This window comes from Capricornis sumatraensis, chromosome 18, assembly GCF_032405125.1.
Source record: "Capricornis sumatraensis isolate serow.1 chromosome 18, serow.2, whole genome shotgun sequence".
In the NCBI taxonomy this organism is placed as follows: Eukaryota; Metazoa; Chordata; class Mammalia; order Artiodactyla; family Bovidae; genus Capricornis; species Capricornis sumatraensis.
This window is the reverse complement of record NC_091086.1, coordinates 15285020-15292972: the sequence shown is the minus strand read 5'-3', so window position 1 is coordinate 15292972 and position 7953 is coordinate 15285020. Positions and strand designations below refer to the sequence as shown.

The 7953-nt window shown below is 45.4% G+C and overlaps 1 pseudogene; it reads right to left on the bottom strand.

Moving 5' to 3' along the window:
- Positions 1-5325: 5325 nt before the first annotated feature.
- LOC138094737 (S-phase kinase-associated protein 1 pseudogene) lies at positions 5326-7710 on the bottom strand (annotated as a pseudogene).
- Positions 7711-7953: the final 243 nt, after the last annotated feature.

The window sequence follows — 7953 nt, the reverse complement described above, 5'->3', positions numbered from 1 at the left end:
TCTACAGTCAAGAAGGAAGGAGAAAAAGAAAAGGAAAAAAGGACACACTTCCTATCTGACTTGATTCTTTCCAAGAGTTTCTGGAAGTTCCACGTCATACTTCCACTTCTGATTCTTTGAGCAGAATTTGGTCTGTGGCCTTACCAAGTTGCAAGGACATCTGGGAAATGTAATTTTTAAAAATTACTGTTGTTCACCTGAAACTCTGGTGATTGTTTCAACAATTCAACAATGTTAATCGGCTGTACACCAACACAGAATGTTTTTGGCATTAAAAAGTTAAAATTAAAAAGAAACATACTGTTTTCCAGTGCAAAGGGAAAAGAGTAGAACAGATACTGAGTAATGACTATCAGGCTCTTCCATACTTGGTTTTCTCTCTCTCTCACTCACTCCAGGCAGATTCAAATATCTGCTCAGGAATTTGGAACTTTTCAGAAACTGCTTCTTTTAGATCCCTCTGCTGAACCAAAAATATTAATTCTGAAATGCCAAGTATAAATATACATGCCAGATGCAAGGTTTCAGCCAAAGAGGTTCAACTTGTAAGTTTAGAAGGACAGATGCAGTCATCAGCGGGGAGCATCGGTGAGTTACAGAGCATCCAGGCTGTAAAACAGGCGAGCTTTTTGACTGAACCTCGACTCCGTGGATTTGCTGGTGTCACGTATTTGTCTCATTCCTCTGGGTGTTTATGGGATTTCTGGTCTCCCACTTTGTCCCCCTTGAAGGACATTATTTGTTGTGGAAACGGTGACATTAAATTCAGATGGCAGGAGCTGGTGATATTGACTTATGCAAAACAAAGTGACTTATGCTTGTGATTTAGCAAGTCTGAATTGTTCAGAGTTTAACCTGCTCCTTGAGTTTGGAGAGGAGGTTGGTAAGGGGGGAGGGTGGGAAGCCAGACACCTTTGGGAGCTGCCATAACTTCTTTGTGGGCATTAGAGCTATATTTAGTGCAATTAAGGTGCTAATTCAGTAAAGACTGCACAGTTCCCTTGTGGTCTGGGAGAGCGAAATGCAGCTGCTAACAGTGGTTGATTTATAATCAGGGAATGACCTAGGTACCAGGGGAAATAAGCCAGATTCTTCTGAGGACCTAAATCACTCTCTCAGCCAGGCGATCAAAACAGCATGCTCACCCTGGGCAGAGCACCGGAGTTGGGCAGCCTCCAAAACCAGGCTTGAAATACTCCCTGTTTTCAGCAGGATTAGACCCCTGCCTCTCCCTTGTCCCTCAGAAGGATGCAGGAAGTGTAAGAGAGCCTTCAAAGGCTCAGAGATCAGAACCCAAGCTTTCCTTAACCTCAATCCCAGTCCCAGGGAACACATGACTCAAATGGCAGAAAAGTGTGTATTTATCCTGTGATCTCTCCCACTAGCGAGTTTGGGTCATTGCAGATCACGTCTGGGGGCAAGCAGGGCCGAGAGGAAGGGTTAGCAGGTTGTACTGCACGCATCCTCAAGGGATGCCATTCTTAGCTAGTCTAAGCCAGTGGTGCTCACACATGGCTGCATAGTAAAATCTCCTGAGCAGCCTAAAAATTCCAGTGCCCAGACTGCACCTAGACCCGTTAAATCAGAGGAGGAGGGACCTAGACATCAATAATGTTTACAGTCCCCCAAGTGAGTCCGATGTGCAGCTGAGTTTAAGAATCGATGGTCTGACTCAAGCAGACTTTGATGTGAACGCCTCCCCGCATGCCCCACAGCTGTGCTGGGGACAACCTGCACAGATGTATGTCACAGCCCTGGGTGGGGCTGGAGAAGAAAAGTGCCATCAGAGGACAGTAGGGAGATGGATACACCTTCTGGAAAGAAAGAACTCAAAAGGAAATCTAGAACCTGGACCTCAAGCCAGCAACCTGTGGAACATTAAGGCATTGTTTGATGTGGGGTCCCTGGATGGCTTCCTGTTGTTTAGTCGCTAAGTCGTGTCCAACTCTTCTGTGACTCCGTGGACTGTAGCCCGCCGGCCTCCTCTGTCCGTGGAGTTTTCCAGGCAAGAATACTGGAGTGGGTTGCCATTTCCTTCTCTGGGGATCAAACCCATTTCTCCCGCATTGGCAGGTGAGTTCTTTACCACTAAGCCACCTGGGAAGCCCCCTGAATGGCTTGCCGCTGCTACTGCTGCTAAGTCGCTTCAGTCGTGTCCAACTCTGTGCCACCCCATAGACGGCAGCCCACCAGGCTCCCCTGTCCCTGGGATTCTCCAGGCAAGAACACTGGAGTGGGTTGCCATTTCCTTCTCCAATGCGTGAAAGTGAAAACTGAAAGTGAAGTCGCTCAGTTGTGTCCAACTCTTAGCGACCTCATGGACTGCAACCCACCAGACTCCTCCGTCCATGGGATTTTCCAGGCAAGAGTCCTGGAGTGGGGTGCCATTGCCTTCTCTGCCTGAATGGCTTACATAATTGCAAATTTCACTTTTAATTTGCCCCAGTTCCTGAGCTTCATTTCTTGGATATTTTTCTAAGACGTGTATTTAATGGTGTGTGTGGGAACGGTGCTTTGCAAACTCTGCAGTGACGCTTGAATGTGGGTTGCTTGTTTTAATGACATAAAACCTGCACACCTCATCCAGATACTGCCCTGGCTTGTGAGGTCCAAGTGCCTTTCCCTGTCACATCCAGATGCTGTTAGAACTGGAGGGTGGCTTTTTCACTTATGCTTTCTGCAGGGAATTTTTTTTTTTCTTTTTCTCTTCTCTTGAATTTGTAATTCCTACAGGTAGACTTAGAGGATGCAGAGTAAGGGCAAAGTCGGCATTCATGATGTAGCCTCATCTGCACCAACCTTGACCCTCAAGCTGGGGCCTCGCTCACAGGGCCCTGCCAGCCCCTCCCCGAAAGGCTCAGAGTTTGGAACTTGGGAATCACCCAGCGATACCCGCGGAACATGTGCACAGGTAGATGGAGCAGCAGCAAGCCCCTCCTGGGAGGCCACAGGTCAGGAAGCAGGCTCTGGGTGCTGAGAGGGGGGCGACGGCCCCGGAGAAGGACGAAGCATGTGCAGTCACTTATTTGTTTTATTGAAGTATAGCTGATATACAGTTGTGTTAGTTTCTGGTGTACAACAAAATGATTTAGTTATTTACATATGTGGGACTTCCCTGGTGGCTCAGATGGTAAAGAATCTGCCTACAATCCAGGAGACCCAGGTTCGATCCTTGGATCAGGAAGAGTTCCTGGAGAAGGGATTGGCTACCCACTCCAGTGTTCTTGCCTGGAAAATTCCATGGACCGAGGAGCCTGGAGGGCTACAGTCCACGGGGTCGCAAAAAGTTGGACAAGACTGAGCAACTAACACTTTCACTTTTGCATATATATACATGTATATGTACGTATGTATCAGTTCAGTTCAGTTCAGTTGCTCAGTCATGTCCGACTCTTTGCAACCCCATGAATCACAGCACCCCAGGCCTCCCTATCACAAACTCCCAGAGTTCACTCAGACTCACGTCCATGGAATTGGTGATGCCATCCAGCCATCTCATCCTCTGTCGTCCCCTTCTCCTCCTGCCCCCAATCCCTCCCACCATCAGAGTCTTTTCCAATGAGTCAACTCTTCCCATGAGGTGGCCAAAGTACTGGAGTTTCAGCTTTAGATCATTCCTTCCAAAGAAATCCGGGGGCTGATCTCCTTCAGAATGGACTGGTTGGATCTCCTTGCAGTCCAAGGGACTCTCAAGAGTCTTCTCCAACACCACACACACACACAGATATATATTCCTCTTCAGATTCTTTTCTGTTATAACTTCCTGGGAAATATAGTAGGACCTTGCTGTTTATCTGTTTTATATATGGTAGTGTGTATCTGTCAGTTTCAAGCTTCTAATTCATCCCTCTCCTGCCCTTTCCCCTGGATAATCATGGTTTGTTTTCTAGGTCTATGAGTTAGTTCCTGTTTTGCAAATAAGTTCATTTGTATCATTTTTTTTTTAGATTCCATATATAAGTGATATCATATGATATTTGTCTTTCTCTGACTTCAGTCAGTCAGTTCAGTCACTCAGTTGTGTCCAACTCTTTGCAACACAATGGACTGCAGCACGCCAGGCTTCCCTGTCCATCACCAACTCCCGGAGCCTGCTCAAACTCATGTCCATCGAGTCAGTGATGCCATCCAACCATCTCATCCTCTGTCATCCCCTTCTCCTCCTGCCTTCAATCTTTTCCTGCATTAGGGTATTTTCCAAGGAGTCAGTTATTTGCCGGAGAAGGCAATGGCACCCCACTCCAGTACTCATGCCTGGAAAATCCCATGGGCGGAGGAGCCTGGTAGGCTGCAGTCCATGGGGTCGCTAAGAGTCAGACATGACTGAGCGACTTCACTTTCTCTTTTCACCTTCATGCATTGGAGAAGGAAATGGCAACCCAGTCCAGTGTTCTTGCCTGAAGAATCCCAGGGATGGGGGAGCCTGGTGGGCTGCCGTCTATGGGGTGGCACAGAGTCAGACACAACTGAAGCGACTTAGCAGCAGCAGCAGTTATTTGCATCAGGTGGCCAAAGTATTGGAGTTTCAGCTTCAGCATTAGTCCTTCCACTGAATATTCAGGACTGATTTCCTTTAGGATGGACTGGTTTGATCTCCTTGCAGTGCAAGGGACTCTCAATAGTCTTCTCCAACACCACAGTTCAAAAGCATCAATTCTTTGGCACTCAGCTTTCTTTATAGTCCAACTCTCACATCCACACATGACCACTGGAAAAACCATAACTTTTACTTACTTAATATGATAATCTCTAGGTTCATCCATGTTACCACAAATGACATTATTTCATTATTTTTTATGTCTAAGTAGTATTTCATTACATACACACACACACACATACACACACACGCCTCCTCTTATTACTGTTGATTGCAACATTTAGGTTGCTTCTATGTCTTGTCTACTGTAAATAGTGCTTCAAAAAACCTTGGGGTGCATGTATCTTTTCAAATTAGAGTCATTGTCTTTTCAGAATGTATGCCCAGAAGTGCAGTTGATGAATCATATGGTAACTCTTTTAGCTTATAAGGAAATCCCATACTGTTCTCCATAGTGGCTGTACCAACTTATATTCCCACCAACAGTGTAGAAAGGTTCCCTTTTTCCACACCCTCTCCAGCATTTGTTATTTGTAGACTTTTTGATAATGGCCATTCTGATCACTGTGAGGTGATACCTCATTGTAGTTTTGATATACATTTCTCTCATAATTAGCAATGTTGAGCATCTTTTCACATGCCTTTAGCCATCTGTCTGTCTTCTTTGGAGAAACATCTTTTTAGGTCTTCTGCCCATTTTTCAATTGGGTTGTTTGGAACATGTGTGGTTAAATCATTGCAAATTTAGCTGAAGGTTCTTCTGGCCTTGGTTCACCCTCGGCCTTGTCAAAGGCAATAGTCTGAGGGGCCTCCAACCCTGCCCTGATCACATCCTGGTCCTTGCGGGGGGGGCTCTCACACAGCAGTCGCCAGGCCTCTGGCCTGCAGGCAGCAGAGCACAGCGGTCAAGGGCTAACTTCTGTACCCACAGGTTCGGCCCCTTACTGGCTGAAAGACTTTGAGTAAACCTCCGAAACTATCCCTGCTCTGTCTCCTCTATCTGCCCAGGGGGCAGCCTGGGCCTCTCACTGTTGCTGTGAGGCTCGGTACAGGCTTGGAGCCCCGGTAGGAGCTCTGTGAGTGGTTCAGGGGTGTTTGAGCATAGCCCTGGGGCTACAATTTCACCACCTTCACCAGGTGAAAAGCGGCAGACAGAGCTTGGTCACCCTCCAGGTCTCCCTGGGCCCCGATCTGATGGATGCTCAGTCCAGGCCAAGGTGTGAGCTTTGTGGGTCTAGTGAAAGGAAACACTTCTGGCAGATTACAATCCACCTCTAGGGTTGCGGTTCCGTCTTTAAGGACATAGAACAGGAAAGCAGATTCTGGAATCAGAATGGGCTCATCTCTCTCAATTATTCTCTTATGACCTTTGTCAAGCTCTTGGCCCTGATAGATCTCAGTTTCCACATCCGTGGGCTGGACCAACGTTACTATCCAGGCTGTAAGGTCTATTGGGAGAATCAAAGCATATAACACTGGGAACATAATTGGCTCAGTGGCTCACTCATGTCTGACTCTTTGTGACCCCATGGACTGTAGCACACCAGGCTCCTCTGTCCATAGAATTTTCCAGGCAAGAATACTGGAATGGGTTGCCACTTCAGCACCTGATAAAAGAGTCGATATTGCTGGAAGTCTTGTTACATCCTCCTCCCTGTGGACCAGCTCTGGAGAGTCTCTCTGGGCCCCAAGGCAGTTCCCAGCAGCTTCAGGTCGGCTCAAGTCCAAGCACCCCCAGAGAGACCCATTTCAGAGTTGCCATCTCAAAGTGTTCCCACCTGATTAGAAATTCCTTATCTCCAAAAAGAGCTCTTGCTTTCTAAGGCAACAACCACTCAAGAAAACACCCCAACATTTGATCACATTGTCAACGTGCCTCATGAGGTCCCCTTTCTCTTCCTCCTCACATGGTCTGTGGGCAGACCACGTCCTGCTGCAGCATGGCTCTGCATTCTAAGACACGTGTGCTCTTCAAAAACAGACACTTTCTTGGACCTAGAGAGAATCATACTGAGTGAAGTCAAGCAGAGAAAGACAAATACCATATGATATTACTTATATATGGAATCTAAAAAATAATACAAATCAACTTATTTACAAAACAGAAACAGACTCACAGGCATAGAAAACAAACTTATGGTTACCAAAGGGGAAAGGGTGGAAAGCTGATTTAGGAGCTTGGGATTAGCAGACACAGACTAATATATAAAACAGATAAACAGTTTAAGTTTCTATAGTATAGCACAGGGAATTTTTTTTTTAATTCTATTTCAGAAGGTTTTTTGCAAGTTGCTTTATTTACAATGCCAACTTTAAAAGTCACTGAACTAAAATTAACTGGACAATAAACTAGGCAGAAATTGCTTTACAAAAAGGGAAAGCCCAAAATGCCGCTTTCTATAGGGAACCCACAGTTCAATTTTATTCAGAGCAAAGAAAAGAAACTTTCAATCATACTAGAAGAAACGGAGCCTTAAGTTTGGGAACTGTACTGAAACTACACATGCAATGAGGACAACATTCTGCTAATACAATTGACTTGCTGCTGCATTTGTTGACTGTTTTTCTAATATTAACAATTATAAGCAACGCAGTGCAACTAGTATTTGGAATAATCCTTACAGTGTTACAGCGTTAGACACGAAATTCCACTTCTCCTCACACCACTGGTTCTCTTTGCGTACCTGGGCTTCCTCTTCTTCAATAAAATCATTTTTTATATTGAATGTCTTTCGAATCTCCTCAGGAGTTTTGCCCTTGATCATATTAGCAACAGTCTTGCAGGTAACACCAAGCAAACCTTTGACGTCTAAGTAGTTCGCTCCCAATATAAGCTCAAAGAGTGTCCCTTGGTCAACTTCCAGGAATTCTTGATCCCAAACAGGTATATCATCTGTTCATTTTTCTTTGTTCTCATCATCCTCAGGAGGAGGAGGATCATCCTTGTGGTGGGTGCACCGCTGAATGGCCTTTTTTAATACTGGATCATCATCTCCTTCATCATCCATTCCCAAATCTTCCAACATAGTCTTGATGGTCACAGACTGTTGTGCAATTTCAACATCAACTTCAAATATCCCTCCATCAGAACTCTGCAACTTAACTGAAGGCATGGTGTTAGGTCTCCAGGAGATGGGGGGCCGGAGGCTGAAGTGAGCAGGGCGATGTCGTCAATCAGCCAAACTGAAAAGCGGAGAACAAGGCCACTGCAGCCAGCACAGGGAATTATATTCAATATCTTGTAATAACTTATAATGGAAAAGAATATGAAAAAGAAAATAGATTTTGTATACATATATATATAACTGAATCACTTTGCTGTATACTAGAAACTAACACAGTATTGTAAATTAACT